The following is a 16,912-nucleotide window of genomic DNA, read 5'->3' on the forward strand; positions in this document are numbered from 1 at the left end:
TCTAAATGAATTTTTTTTTTCCAAAGGTTTTGTTTTGTTGGTTTGTTTGTTTTTTTTAATTTATTTTCCTTCCACAAAGATGTTGGGTATCTTAGCTCTTAATTCCATGTATACAAAATGTTAAAACTTCCCAAATGATTGAATTCCATTTTCTAAACTGCTTAGTTTCAATTATGAACCACAGAACTTGACAGGATTAAAAGGTCAGCTCTGTGCTGGAAACACAGAATATTCCCATGTTATAGCAACTATTTCTCTGCAGGATCTCAAACTACCAATCTTTAAAACAGTGCTGGTTTTATCCACTTAAAAGTTGTTACAGGAGGAATCTCATATTTTTTTTTGAACCACAATCTGCTGTGATTTGGGGGATAATTCTATCCACAGAAAAGGAGAATTTTGGTACAGAATCTCTAAATGTATCAGCCTGGGGTCATTCGAAAACTTGAGTGTGAACACCTCACATAAGCATTCCGTGAACAAAGGAGCAAGAAAAGGATATTATTACACACATATGCAATATGTGATTTGCCTGACATTTACTACAAATCAGGCTGCTCTAGCACCCTAGAGGAGTGAGTAATATGTGCTCACATATGTGTTTGCAGACTGCCCTATAAAAACCTTGCATAACTTTGGCATTGTATATTATAAACAAGCAAACAGACAAAAAGACGCTATTCCTTTTTAAACAAAGGTGAAAGAAAAACCCTACAGGGGTGCCCAAGAAAAAGGGAAACCTGAGGAGTGAAATAACATGAATTGTGTGAGCTCAAAGGCAAGGAATTAATGAAAAGCCACTATCGCCATTTAAGCAATGGCATATTGAGGCTTCAAAAGGAATCTGAGAAGTCAGAATTAGCCTGGAGAATAACAGCCAAATCTCGGTGGTGGGTGCTATGCAGAGGGTCTGCACAGAGATATGTGTCAAGAAATCCTGAGACTGCAAAGCTCTGTCTGAATTCTGACCCAATCAAATGGCTAAAAGTGCCTGGGGATATGGTGGCTGGAACATCTGACAGCACTCTGGTGAAAGGCCAAGGGGGCCATTAGGCCAGATGCCATCACAGCTAAGTTCACCACCTAAGAAGAGAGAAATCCTTCCCTGCCCATCATCAGAGAACTGCATCTGTTTCTCTAAATGATATATAAGACCTTATGTGTGTAGCAGGAACCTCTGCCTCAGAAGCTGAACATAGCACAAGGGAGTTGGGGAGAGTGAGCTATCCCCAAGGAGCAAGCCCAGCCATACAGGCACAGAAACAGCACATGTGATTGACAGGATCAGTTCCATCTGGAGAGAGGATTCAACTGAGAGTGCTTTTCGGTTGTTGTTTTAATGTTCTTTGTTCCTAAACCTTTTTATATTTGTCTTCAGTCATGTCAGCACAAAGGATTTTCTTTTGATCTGATTTATGCCCTAGCCAGAGTATGTCTGACCCTAAGCAGAGTCAAGAAAGTGGATGAACAAGCATGGGTGACTTCTTTCCTCTCTCATTTAGAAGACACGTGTGCTGGCTTTCAAACACACTGTTTCACTCAAAAATGCCTCTCAAGAGAAAATAAAAAAAAAAAAAGAAAAAAAAAAGACTTTCTCATTTATTTCTAGGGCAGGAAATGAAAGTAAGGTAGATTATATACCCTTCACTCCTGTGATGATCCCACTGCTGATGTAAGGCTGGCTTGCTTATGTATAGGAATGATGACTATGAATAGTTGTCCTTGACTTGGAGAATGATTAATCACTAATCATTCTGCCCAGAATGAAGTTATGAAGCTGTTCCCAGCTCTCCTGGGAATATCTACAGAGAAGATGCTCATCAGCAGGCCATGATGATGATTCACTTCCCCACCACTCCCAAACTCTTCCCTCCCCCATGAAAGCACTAACTCATGCAAACCCAGTCGTTCCATTTTTATTAGATCAAATATAACTGGATTTGTCTCAGAGTGCGAAAACTGATTTTCACATCGAGGTCTTGACTAATATATTGAAAATTGCCAGGGAAAAGAGAAGCACAGGCCTAGAACCTAGTTGACCTATAGCCACACCTTATATTTTATATCCTTTTCATACTGTTCTGTGCTATTAGCTGGACAGTCAAACTCTAGTGTGACTCAGTAATAATTTATTTACCTCAAATCTTCTAAAATGGAAAATTTCAAAGTAAAAATTCCCACTATTTTAGCTTGTTTTCTATTGCTATAGATGTTTTTTACATTGGAAGGACAGATGGGTCTTAAAAATGTCTGAAAGTAAGTAATTCAATGTCTATTACTTGAAACCTGGGTAACCTCATCATAGTGTGGGTGGTGTGGGCTGATTATACACATGCCATTGTTCCTCCACATGTAAGAAGGCATACTGAACCACAAAGATATGTATTAGATCAAGTGAATAATGGCATTTTAATTGTGGGTCTTTCAAAAATTTTTTTTTCCCTTCCTACATCTGTTAAAACATCTTACAGATGCTTCTCCAATTTGTAGAAATTCAAGTTTTCCATGCATAAACGCCCTACATCTAAAGAATTTTTTGTGTACTTTATATTTTTCCATAATTCAACTATCTAATGAAGTTACATTTTTTTCACATTAAGCCTAAATAGTATTTTAGCTTTTTAGATTTTCTGGATACGTAATTTAATGTGACATTACTTTTATTATTTAACCTGCTGGAAAAAAAATTAAGAGCAGGATCCTAACTTAGGCGATTCAGTTAGATGCTCTCTCTAACCTGTCTCTTTTCCTAGCTCCAACAGGCACACATATTAAAACTTTTATAAAGTATTCTGAAAGCTCCAAATGGAAAGAGGTATACATATGCATATTTAGCAAGGCATTGTAGAAAAAATTCAACTGATTTTCTTTTTAAAATAGCTACCAGTAACAATCAATCCTTGAGCACAGGACTGTATCTGGTTTCTTTTTTTCCCCCTCATTACCCCATAAACAGAATCCTATACATCCCATTGTCCCTCCTAATTGCCTTGACTAGATCATACCTTGAATGAATCAAGAAAATCTGTCTTCAGACCAGACTGTAGTGTTCATGTGCCACAGATGAAACATTAAGTGTGAGAAAACACTTTACTCTTCCTAGGCACTGGGTATATGTTCATATTGTCATTGCATCTTTTTATTGCAGCGAAACAGCTACCAAACAACCCTGACAACATTTATTAGATCTTTCTTAGTACAAGAGGTCAGACTCTTTCCCAGGCAGACCCCAGCTTGTTGTAATATGTGATAGATATGTGTAATATGGGAAAAAAGTCAAAAAGTCAGATCATGGCTGAATTTGGCAGCATACTACCTGCACAACAAAACCTCCTAACACTCAACTGGTGCTTTGCCGGACATGAATCTGGTAAATATCACGCAACTCTGTCTATGGAAACCAGAAATGCTTTGATCATCAGCAGTGACTTAAAAAGCTTTCAATATATCTGTGTGCAAGAGAGAATACATAATTTCACTGACAAAGCTGCTTACTTCTACACTGATGTTTGCCAGATCCTGCACTGTTTAAATGTGTGTCATACCAGAACAACCAAATAATTCTGTCAATGTGTAGGGATCCACAAGCTTGATAATACTGTTTTATTTTACTTCATGACAAAAAAAAAAATTAAGATTTGAAATTTAACCACTCAGAAATCAAATTATATAGGAGTAAAGTTGACACTTAATGTCTAAAAAATGCATATATCCCAAAACATGATGTCTTTTATGTTCATGTAAGATACTCGGTTTCAGTATGCTACATGCTCATATAATATTGTGCAAAAACTTACAATTTTACTGCAGTTTTAGTACAGAGCATTTAATATTCAAGATGCTCAAAGAAAATCAAATTGGGAGTGATGAGCGTTTAAAGACTGTAGTAAAAATATTTTCCTCTATGTTTATAAATCTTCTTACATTAGGCTGGTTTTATTTAGCTATAGAGCATACAGATTACAACAATAATATCACTATACTGGACTGGAAATCAGGTACAATTTACAACTATTGCATGCAAATAAAGAGCTTTCTGCTAGTTAATTGAAATTCTAGAAATTTCAACATTCAAAATTTTGAAAGGGAACTGTGTACTTTGTCCCTCTTCTTTGAACTGCTGGCAGCTGCATTTGTGGACATTATTTTCTTTTGATAATGTTATTTCACCTTGATGTGTTAAAGTATTGTACTTAGAAAGGTAAATAATTAGCCTGCAAGCAGGCCACATTGTGTCATTGACTCTGAACAGCGCTGTGAATTTCACAGAAAGTTATGCTTTCGGTAACATTGATTGCTTTTGTGTCATTTAAAATAACATATGGATGTGCAAACACACACGCATAAGACTTCTTTCTGAATCTCCTATTTTTTCAGTCATTTATTTTTTATTTGTTACCTGTGTGCTGAATCTAGAGAAACAAATAAATAATATGAATGAATTATATAACAGTACTTTGGTAAAGACTGCAGGAACATAAAAGGATGCTATAAAGAAGAAAGAGATTAATTATACTTCATCAAGGAAGACAGAACAAGAAATAATTGCCTCAAGATTCACTGGGAAAAATGTAGGCTAAATATTAGGACAAAAGATTTACTGCTGAAAGAACAGTTAAACAATAGAATAAGCTGTCAAGGAAAGTTTTGTAACTGCCATAATTGAGATTATTAATGGCTAGAACAGATGCCCAACTAGCAAAGATAGGTTACCGATAACAACATCCAGTTCTGCCATGATGTAGATGGATCTCAGTGTCTAACAGATAGATTGTGCAGCTGATATATTGATCCTTGTTGGGTGAAGCATATCTCTTCTATCAAAGAGGTTTCTGAACGTGTGAAATTTCACCCAGAAAAGCTCAGTACCTGAATAAATGAATGAGTCAGCTAGTTAAAGTCTTGATAGCCCAAGCTCCTGACAGTGTTCTGTAAATATCAACAGTTTCTTTATTAAGTGACACACATTTGTAGCTGTACCATTTTTCTGAGACATTCTCTATCTCTACTGCAATAGTGTTAATATCATGCTTGTTGTGAAAACTTACCAGGGTAAAGTACGTAATTCTGTAGCCATTAAACGTAACACAAAATGTCTCAAAAAAGTATATGGACTCAGCCCAAATAATTTTATTTCAGTTGGATGTATTGCAAAATATTTCTAGTCTTTTTATTTATAGTAGAAGAGGTGCTGATAGTATTTTTTGAAGTGTTTTGGTCTTTTTTTTTTACAAAATCTTTGGAAACAGAACTTAAGTCAGGAATTTGGTGGTTAAAACCTCAGGAATTCATCTTTTCCAAGCTAGTTAGTATTTTATATTCTATATGTCCTGCAGAATAATATGAAGGAACAAATTAATGGTACTGAATTTATTAGAAAATTGTTTTCAGGCACAGAACACCAACTGTAATATCAAATCACCAATTACATGTTCAAACCATTGTCAATAATGTCACTTAATTGCATGGTGGGGTATTAAATTCAATCCAAATGGTAAAATGTGCATTTGAGATTGATTAGTTTATTACATAAATGCATTAGCTGGTTACTTAAAATTGATTAGCAAGGTTTCAGTTCAGCGCAGGAAATTCCTACGTTAATCCCAGCACTTCTCTCTTTATTCTTCAATTACATAAAATACACTACACGCATTGCAACTGGGAAAAAAAATTGCATTGGTCTTCTTCAGAAATTCTACCCATAAATCACAAGAGGCCAAAGATAGGATGTTCATGAAGAAAAGTTTGTCTCTTTGGCTTACAGTACATAAGCATGCTGGGAACTCATAACAGAAAGCTCTTCATTTGTAGCCCTGCTTTTTTACTGGGAGTGACATCCAAAGCACTTAAGCAGAACTTTGATTTTTAGGTGCCCACCTTGAAAAATATGATCCTGATAAAAAGCCCTGTTTGGTATACATTTATTCTTGGAAAGCAGTTGAATGCCATAGGCTTTGTATTTTAAGTTCCCGAGGTGTTCATTGCTGTGTATTTCAGCATGCATGGAATTGCCTCTGATTTGACAGGCTGAGCAAATTGCACTTAAATTACAGCCCAGCCCGATCAAGGTAGAGAAACCAGGCACAGCTTCAGTGGAGATTCTGTAATCTGGTGGATCTTAAAATACACTCAGTGTGAGGCTTTCCATAAAGTAACAATGGTATCTGATGTTTCCCCTTAAAACATGGCTGAGCTGACTGCTGGCATTTGTGCACACATTTTAATGAACTAGTTTGAGGTGCTTGAAGAAATTCTCCAAAGTTCAAAAGTCTGTGCTCTCCTCAGCCTGAACTGATGCAATTTCATCCTGAAGAGAGACAAAAAAGGGAAATGGGAGACACTCTGCAAACTAGTAATCAATTACCATGATGAAGTCCTACATTTTCATGCCTATTCCTAGATCTCTTTGTTATTGTTATTGCTGTATATTCAGCAATCACTACAAGAAATATGTGCTGCTACCAATTCATTCTCTTTCCGGAATTGTATTTTAAGAAACAGAAATTAACTTTGCTTCACTCTTTTAAAATGGACGTAGATCTTTACCTCTAGAAGAGAATTCTTGATCTCAAATAGGATGTCTCTGCAAATTTAAGCTTCGCACAGAAACAACATTTCAGGTGTACCTTTGTCTTCACTCTATTCTTCTATTTTTAAATATCTTCTTGCTCACCATCAAGTTTTAGACCCCATTTTGAAGTGCCAAACACTCCCACATACTTTCTAGTGAATGTGGTGTTCTCTGTTCCTCTCTGGATGTTGAATGCATTATAACAACTAATATTTGAACATCAAAGTTCTTTTAAAATGTTTAATTAACCTAACTGAGCATTTTGAACTGATTGTCAATCCCAAAACAATTTTTCAGTGGAGGTAAGGACAGACTCCTTTGGCAACTTCACTTACGTAGAATGATATAGGAAATAGCTGAACTTAACTGGTTTTAACTAGTTTCTAAAATTCCTCTTAGAAATTGTCCATGGCCTCCAGGCATCCACTGATCACATTATAAATGTGTTGAGATTAGACACTTAAAACAAAATTATGACTTCCTATTGTTTCCCGGTGTACACCTAGTCATTCCACTAGTTGTATGGACATTTATAATAGCAAGAAAAATGTTTGGAAATACCTTTGGTAAATACATTGCTATTAATAATCTTATTAAGCATCTACAAATATTCTGGCATTTATTTACCTTGTCATTCTCATCTTATATCAAATAGATAAAGATACAGATCTCTTTAGAACAAGTTTACTCTGACAACCTTCACCTTCTGTGGGGAAAAGGGAAACATTATCCTATTAAATGACAAAGACATTAAGGACATTTTATTGAGGAAAGAACAGTCTTAAGAATATAGGCATCTCTGAAAACCTACCACACATATATAAGCACAGTAGCTACTTCTTTGATGCTCAGCTGCTCATGGTACATTAACATTAGAAATGCCTTGAATAAATGTTTGCAAATCCAAAGGAAGGTACAGGATCAGTTGACATTTGAACTGGTTAGGGGTTTTTGTAGGATTTAGGAAGTCAGACAAAAAGACCTAGTCAAGTTCTTCCTTTTGGAAGATCAACTAATTTGAAAAATATCCTTCAGAAATAATCCTTTAAGTTCTCAAACAATTGGTCTAATTTCCTTTACCTATGAATATTTCAGAAAATGAGTCTGTTGCCTGGAATATTTTGGGAAATATATCTTTGGAATGAATGCTACAGAGTAATAAAAGAAAACAAATTTGGATTAATTTGGATTGTTGTCAGCACAAGTATTTATCAACAACCTGGTTCCAGTAGTCCTAATTATCTAACAAAGACCAAGAGATAATACCATATACCTTACTCTGCTATTATACTAGTTCTGCTGTTAAATGCCTGTAATTAATATTTCACCATTTAGGAACTTGCAAAGAACAATTCATTAATCCATTCCAGGAAATATTTTTTTTTATTAATAAAAAATAATTAAATCAAATCACAGCCAAACAAAAACCAAATCAACAAAAAATGAGACAAAATGAGTTGAATAAATTATTTCTTACAAACCATTTAACATCAGCAGGTCAGAGTTCATTAATCTCTGCAGAATCAGAGAAAACAAAGAACAGCACACTAAATCATGTAGATTTGTTGAATATTTTTAGTGGAAAAAGATTTGAGAGCACTTGGTAAGTATTCTCATGTGAACGTATAGGGAATGCTGACCATTTGTTTTTTATTTTATTTTTAAATTAAAAGAAACTAGCTAGCTCTGATGGAAGGTGTAAATGTTTAAAATCACTAATTTTATCTGTATGGCTGTAAGACATATTCTTATTGATTTACTCCACCTTCTAAAAACCTGAATTCTCCTTAGGTTCCTTTTGCAGTGTTTTGCTGTTTAACGATATGCAAAGATGTGTGAAAAGAGAATTTATTTCTATATCAATGTGTTGTTCTACTAAATTATTGAAAATTAAGTATAGTACTTTGTATTCGATGTATGTTACAACACCTGCTCTATTCCTCAAGGAGGTATCACTGTCTGTTCATCATTGCACATTCAGCTCTTCTGACTGCACATCTACTGAGTTTCAATAGATTCCAGTAGCGAATCACAGAAAATAAGCACAAGTGAAACTTTCTGGAACTTTGAAACATAAAATTTTATTGGCACTAGTAACCTTTTAAAATATGGAAATATCATCATTAAAATTAATCAGTAACTTTTTCATAAAAGACTAAAATCGAGGATTTTGTACTTCTTAATAGATTTGGTTACATATTTATTGCTATTTTTTTACTAAGTTAAGCACGTTTATTTTGTAGGAGCATAATTTATGAAGCAGCTGATTCAAACTGGCCTAAAAATTCTTTATTATCTCTAAGTGTCCACAAGTTAATGCAAATTAATAATTTGTATTCCATGGATTTAAAAATTTGTGATTTTGAGTCTTCATTATGAGTCCAAACTTTGTAATCTGTTAGTGTTAGACTGCATTCATAGGCATACCCTGAACACTAGCTATTGCTTATCTTGCAATACACACAGAGGAATGCTAGCTATGTTGGCTTATGAGTATAAAAGAGGTAGCCAAGATTCAGACTCAGTTTTGCTTTTTCTCTCTGTAGAATGTGTACTGGTACTGCACTGCATATTTCAGCATATTCTCTAAGTTTTATTAGATCATATTTGACCAGGCTGAGAAAACTATTGTATGAGGATCTTGCTTTTGGTTAGGATAGCAGCAATTAATATGCATATATGTAAGTCACCATTCATTCAGAATAAACCCTTGAAGAACTTACTATTTGTTTTATAATTCATTTATACTTTGGAATTCAATTATTTGAATAATTCTGATGTTGCCTGAATACTTGTGAGTGGTAAATAATGTAACCTAATGATCATATTGAACACTACCTTGGCACTACTACACACAAACATGTATGCATAAATATAAATATAAATACATACACATTTATTATGTTTATTTATATGTGGTTTAGGATTTTTTTAAAGTGCTGTTTGTTTTCTTCTGGTTTTTATCATGTTATGTACATTTTTTACTTCTTAGCTAGCCAAGTGTGTTAGCAAAATGTGGCTCTTAGATTCTGTATAGCATGCTGATAAAAATCTAATATTGAGTTGATCAATGTGTTATGAAGAATTTTTGTAGGCTCATTGATGGCAATGTGTGACATGAGATGAATCCATTTTATCCTTCATTTTCACCTTGCCATCTATGAATTCCCTCTGAAAATCTTCCATAAACTATATTGCTTTCACTTTTACGTGAGCAAGATTCAATTTTTTTCTTCTCTTCTAATTCTTTTTGTTTCATGACCATATGTTTAATTTATAGAGCCATAGTCAATATATTACCAAAAAGAAGGTTAAATCAGCCCCAGCGGAGTTACATGGTGCTGCAGCTATGCAGCTTTCCAGACCCAATCTAGCTGATTTAATTCAAAGCCAACTAACTCAGGTATCTTTACACTGCATGATGCTGGATTATTTTGATCATATAATCTGGTCTCCCACATAACATGAAGTAAAGAGCTAATTTAAAAGTATCTTTGAGAAGGAAAGAAATAAAAAGAATTTATTTTTGGTTTTAATTCCTGGAAAGCCATTCCAATGCTTCATTTACTTCAGTGTGGGGGAAAAAGACAAGGAGCTAACAGCTCAGTCTAAATTTTCATATGCTGAAGATTGGGTTCCTGGACAATATATACAATTAAATGTCTAAATATGCAATCTATAATTTAATCCTTTTTTACAGCAAAACACATTTAAAACCTAAGTCCCCAGTGAAATGTCTTACTTTACATGAACATCACGGTTCTCTTGATATTCTATAATTAAACAGAATCTCTTCTTTGAAACCTCTCTCATTTGTCAATATTCTTTTCAGTCATAAGCACCAAAAAGACCCATATTATAGTAACAACTCTACAGGAGTCAGATGATATAAGAATAAATATAATTATGCTACTTCTACTTAAAAATCCATTATGTATGTGTCGTGGTTTAACCCCAGCCAGCAACTAAGCACCACGCAGCCGCTCACTCACTCCCCCCCCATCCAGCGGGATGGGGGAGAAAATCGGGAAAAGAAGTAAAATTCATGGGTTGAGATAAGAACAGTTTAATAGAACAGAAAAGAAGAAACTAATAATGATAATGATAACACTAATAAAATGACAACAGTAGTAATAAAAGGATTGGAATGTACAAATGATGCGCAGGGCAATTGCTCACCACCCGCCGACCGACACCCAGCCAGTCCCCAAGCGGCGATTCCCTGCCCCCACTTCCCAGTTCCTAAACTAGATGGGACATCCCATGGTATGGAATACATTGGTGGCCAGTTTGGGTCAGGTGCCCTGGCTGGGCATGAGAAGCTGAAAAATCCTTGACTCTAGTCTAAACACTACTGAGCAACAACTGAAAACATCAGTGTTATCAACATTCTTTGCATACTGAACTCAAAACACAGCACTGTACCAGCTACTAGGAAGACAGTTAACTACATCCCAGCTGAAGCCAGGACAGTATGTCTGAGGATCACATGTGCCTTTTGACCATAATACTACATTGGGAACTTTCGTTCTGCTGTTGGCCAGCTGTGAAATATAAGTACTTTTAGATTTTTCTAAAATAATATCATTCATGTCACTGAAACAATAAATGGAAATCCATGTCATGCAGCTGGCCCTATGATTACCTGATTGCCTCATTTGGACATTTTAAGTATAGGTATAACATTATTCTTTTCCTCTTTGACTGGATCTTTCCAAATCTTCCAAAATTAACTGAAAATCATTGTTACAGCCAACTTCTTCTTGGACAGAAGTTATAAAGACCTTCTGATTCAAGATCAGTACATAAACCAATGTAGACTTGCACTATTTTTTACTGTAAGACTATAAAAAAAATTAATTCTTATCATAGGGATATGAAGACATTCTATTGAATACAGAATAACTGAATAAATATTTAGTTCTGAGGACTGATAATAGTTTTATTATTTTCAACTGGTATGTGACCAAACCAATAACAGGAATCTTCTGTTTGTTATGTGATTTTAAAGCTAATTTTTAAATTACCTTAACTCTGCTGATCACATATAGAATCACAGAAAGGCTGAGGTTGGTAGGGGCCTCCTGGGACCATCTAATTCAACTTCCCCACTATGCTGGTTTTGGCTGCGATGGAGTTCATTTTCTTCACAGTAGCTAGTATGGGGCTATGTTTTGGATTTGTGCTGACAACAGAGTTGATAACACAGGGATGGTTTTGTTATCGCTGAGCAGTGCTTACACAGACCAAGGGCTTTTCTGCTTCTCACCCCACCCCACCAGCGAGGAGGCTGGGGGTGCACAAGAAGTTGGGAGGGGACACAGCCAGGACAGCTGACCCCAACTGACCAAAGGGATATTCCAGACCACATGACATCATGCTCAGCATATAAAGCTGGGGGAAAAAGAATGAGGGCGGGGAAATTTGGACCGATGGCGTTTGTCTTCCCAAGTCACCGTTACACGTGCTGGACCCCTGCTTTCCTGGAGATGGCTGAACACCTGCCTGCAGGTGGGAAGTGGTGAATGAATTCCTTGTTTTGCTTTGCTTGCACGTGCAGCCTTTTAAACTGTCTTTATCTTAACCCACGAGTTTTCTCACTTTTACTCTTCTGATTCTCTCCCCCATTTCACTGGAGGGGGAGTGAGCGAGCAGCTGTGTGGGGCTGAGCTGCCCGGTGGATGTTAAACCACAACACCCACTCAAAGCAGGGCCAGCTACAGCAGGTTGCTCATGGCTGTGTCAAGTCAAGTTTTAAATATCTCACAGAGAGACACTCCAAAAACTCTCCAGGCAACTGGTTCCAATGTGTGACTACTCTTACAGTAAACCAAAAACAAACAAACAAACAAACAAACAAGTGGAATTTCCTGCATTTCCATCTGTGCTCTCATTCCTTTTGTTATGTCACTGGATGACAGTGAGAAGAGTCTGGGTCTGTAGTCTTAGTCTACCCCACATTGGTTATTCATACATATCTTTCCTGGTGTTTTATTACTTACCTTATCTACAGTCTCTAGCGTCCAACCTATGCATTTCTTTATCAACTGTTGTCAGCTCTTCCTGCCTTCCCTTACTCTGTGTGTGTGTCTGTCTGTATCTGTATAATGACGACATAGAGTGTGTCTAGTGCTCTGCTAAAACTTAGCTGTGATTTTATTATCACTTCTTTTCTTCCTTTCTCTATTTCAAAAAATAAAACAAACCAATGCCCCACCCCTCCAAGTGTAACAAGGCAGTCTGTGTCTGTGTCTTTATGTGTGTTTTGTCAATAATGAGACTGTGGCTTCTTGAGCACCTAAGTGAAACATGTTTGTGCTCCACTTATCCTTTCCATTATATATTTAAAATATTTCTCCAAATGACTTGTTTTGGTTTTCCTATTGCTTTCAGCTTCTGAATTTAGCTCTTCTAAAACATGTAACTACAAACGATTCTACCTTTTTTTGCTGTTCATCAGTCAATACCATTTGGCTAGCTTTTGCAACTGATATGAACACACCTGGTTAGCCTTAAGAAAATTTGCCCTGACCTTGGACTTGTTAGGAATTTTAAACTCTTTTCAAAAGGTAGGGATCAAATTGTTCTGAAAGAATTAATCTGGAGATGAAAGTGCTCCCTAAATACTTTTGGTGAGGTAGATCTTTAAACATCCCTAAATCACCCTGACCTCCTGTTTTTGTTTTTTTTTTTCCTAAGGAGATGGTCAGTGTAGTGTTTTCACTTTTGATCTTTTATCAACAAATGTGATTCATAATTGTATCCAAATCAGATTTGAATGCCTTTGCGCATTAGATATTTATATAGTTATGGAGATTTCAGTGATCACTCTTTAATATTTTTCTTGGTGAGAGAATACATAAGCTTGTTTTTAGTGGATGCTTTGAAATATCCTAATGGATGTCTCATGTTATGCTTTCATTTTAAGTATGAGCATGAAGAAGGAAAGAGTTAAGAAATTCTACCTGAGCTGGCTGATGTGAGTGTGCAAATGTTGGTATTTGTAAAGGTAGATTGTTTAAGATATGATATGTCATATGAATGGTACCTAGATGAGAACCTGCTACTGAGGTTCTTGGGATTTGACACAGAATAGAAGGCAATTGGAAGGCAACAAGATGGATCCTCTTTGAGTTGTAAAAGTAGCATAATATTCCTTGTGTATCTAAGATATGAAGAAAGAGATGTAAGGAAAAGAAAAAGAGAAAATAGAAAAAGAAGATGGAATGTTTACCAGGTCATATACACATCTGAGACAAAATATGTGAACTTTTAGAAGAATTAATAAGGGGCTGGATGTTAAGACCTATCAGCTAGGTCTTATCATCTAAGGTTTTGTGAGTTTGACTGATGTTCTAAATCTAATATAAATAAACCTTCCCCTTTCAAAATCAGTATCACAAATAGTATTACACTTGATTTTTGGTATAGCTGATAATACTATCAAGGAAAGACCAATGACAATAATAATAATAGAACTTGAACTTGTTCTGTACCACCTAGATCTTGTCTGAAGCACATTGTCAATGGTTCCAAATATTGGTGGAAAACTTTCCTTTACTGTGATTTTGGTTTACCTGTTCTACTGCTTGATAATCTTAATTAGCAGTTTAGTGCCTTTCACAATTGCCATGTTCAATTTGGAATAGGAGAGGAGCAATTATAGGAGGTGATGAAAAGGATGACTGTAAGTTTATAACAGGATGCAAAAATTGAAAGCCAAGCCACAGTAGCCTTAAATCAGAGAAAAAGAAGGTTAGAATAAAGAACCGTATAGAGTATATCAATTTTACTGCCGTCTTTTAGGTAAATAAATGAGAGTTCTTTCTAAATTGTGGAAGACGTGGATACTTTAAATAAACACATGAATTTAAAGCTGTTAAAGAGAAGGAGAGGCAGTTTGCCAAGAAAATGAAAACTTGAACTACTCACTGTACAAAAGCAATGTGGGTTTTAATTCCTTCACTTTTGAATTAAGACATATGTTGTCCCTTGTAACTCACACTATACCTGTTGAAGGCATCCTTTATCTGGTTGTTTTTTAAAGTGCTATGTGGTCTTGGACAACCTCTGATTGTACCTTTACAGCACAAGAAAGCATTATAGATGGCCAAAGGAAACTAAAACCCAAGAGTTTATTTTATTCTATGACCAATTTTGTTTGCTGCTATTCAAACTGAATAGTCCCTTATGCTGAAATTAATCCCACTGGAATCCCTGGAAGAAATTTTGTCTGCTTTGAAATCAGTGATAAAACTCTGCCGGATTTTAATGAAAGCTGAATTCTATGAGCATAAGCTATCTGGAGCAAAAAGAAAGAAGACCTAAAAGCATAATGAATTTGTTTCATGATAAGTGAACTGAGCTTCGTATTACTAGTTTTTAAGTCTCCCCAGTCATTTTACCTTTTAAAATGTTATTTGTAAAATTAACACCCTTGCATTTTTAGACAGATAATATTTTAAAGATTCTCAGCTGCATGCTCAAAATGCTATTGGAGGAGGCAAAATTAGATGCCTATTTCCACTAATCTTTCCATAACCTATCGCAACCTGTGTTGACTTCAACTTCAAACATTTATCAAGACACATCTCCAATGTGACCCTAACATCTTTTCTTACTGTTTTCTGCACAAAGCACAGAGGGACAAATAAGAAGAGGAAATCTAAATTTGTGGTGAAGCACCTATACTTTCTCTGAAGAAAACATGCTCTCTAGACACTTCTGCAGTGGATGAAATTATCTTCCAAAGACTGTTTGCAAAGTTGGTGAAAAAGTGAAGGAGAAAGCTTACTTTCTTTTTTTTTTTTTTTTTTTTTTAAATTAGAAAATACTCCACACAACAGGTCTTAGATTGTGAATTACATCCAGATGATTTCAGCTTCTTGCCAGGAAGGAAATTTTTTTTAGGAAAAACAGTGACAATTGAACTCTGGTTTTATGTGGCTGTTCACACATGGTAAAATAACATGGCTCACCCTGTCTCCATTATGAAACTGAACATGGTTTCCCGCAATAGAGTCACGTTTAGAAAATTAGACCGATGAACTTTTGTCTGTATTCTTAGCAAATACTGAGGTATCATTAGAACAAAGTAGATCTGGAATGTTGTTTATACAAGGAGGTTTCTCCAAATTTGAGCTGCTCTTGAAGGAAAACAGGCTGTGCCAACACAGCTTCTTCAAAACAATGAATTTAACTGTTATTTCAGAAACCCTAAACAGTGAGACACAGGAACATGGTGGAGACAGAATCGGTTTGCTTGAGAACTTAAATGTTGCAGAATAAGTAGTTTGTCTTTTCTCCTGCAGGTTAGCTGTACACATGTATTTGAATGAGGCATCTTTCACAAAATCCTTCTGGACTCAAATAAAGAAGCAAGATTGCAGATAATCAACATAAATAATTAGTACTCTCCAAATTCAAAAGTAATAGGAGGGAAAAAAAACCAAAGAACAGTGTGAAAGGTGAGAGAGTAATGGTATATTTACTTTATAGTTAGCACTGGTTAAAAACTAGAACAATGTCCTGTTTTCATATAAGGAATTAAACCACACAGTTTACAGTTTTGTAAACATCCAGCCCACTTTTTTCCACTAAAACCTTTAACTTGAAATGGACTTGTATAGGACAGATTATGTCCCAGAACTCATTTAGCAATAGTCCTCTTTGCTGAATCAGCAGATAATTTTGGTATCAGAAGCAGCAAGTTTCTGTCTCCAGAGCAATAAAATTAAAGCGGGGTATTTAATAAGAGACAGATATAGTTACATTAACATCTGAGACTATGATAATAAGCAAGAACTTGAGACACAGAATGTAGAAAGGTGTCAGTGGTATCAGTGTGGCCCATAAAATACATTAAAAATAGTTGATTTCCTTGGTCTGATCCTGTTCCCATTAAGGCAATAGGAAGATCCTTATTAACTGAAGTAAATTATGAAACAACAATAATACCTGTCTCCAGAGAATTAGTAGAATCCATGCAGATGCAAAACAAAATCCCAAAATGTCAGTGGAGTTAATAATTATAACTACCCTTGGAATAAACACACATTCTAATAACTCAAAATGAACAGAATTGAATTCTCATGCAAAGAAAATGGCTGTTGTTAAGTATTGGTCACATTTTTCAAAAAGTAAGGTGTAAGGGGCTTAAAATACAATCATGTTTGAAATACCATGTCTGAGTATTTAGTGTCATATATTCTATGCTCCATTAGCTTCCTTCTTGAATCTCCTCCTGTGTATGGGAATTTAAATCATGGTGCAATGGTGTAACATATTAATTGTAAAGTCAAGAATCACTAACTATGATAATGTGTGTGTAGACACAATATC

This window comes from Haliaeetus albicilla, chromosome 5 (genome assembly GCF_947461875.1).
Source record: "Haliaeetus albicilla chromosome 5, bHalAlb1.1, whole genome shotgun sequence".
Taxonomy (NCBI): domain Eukaryota; kingdom Metazoa; phylum Chordata; class Aves; order Accipitriformes; family Accipitridae; genus Haliaeetus; species Haliaeetus albicilla.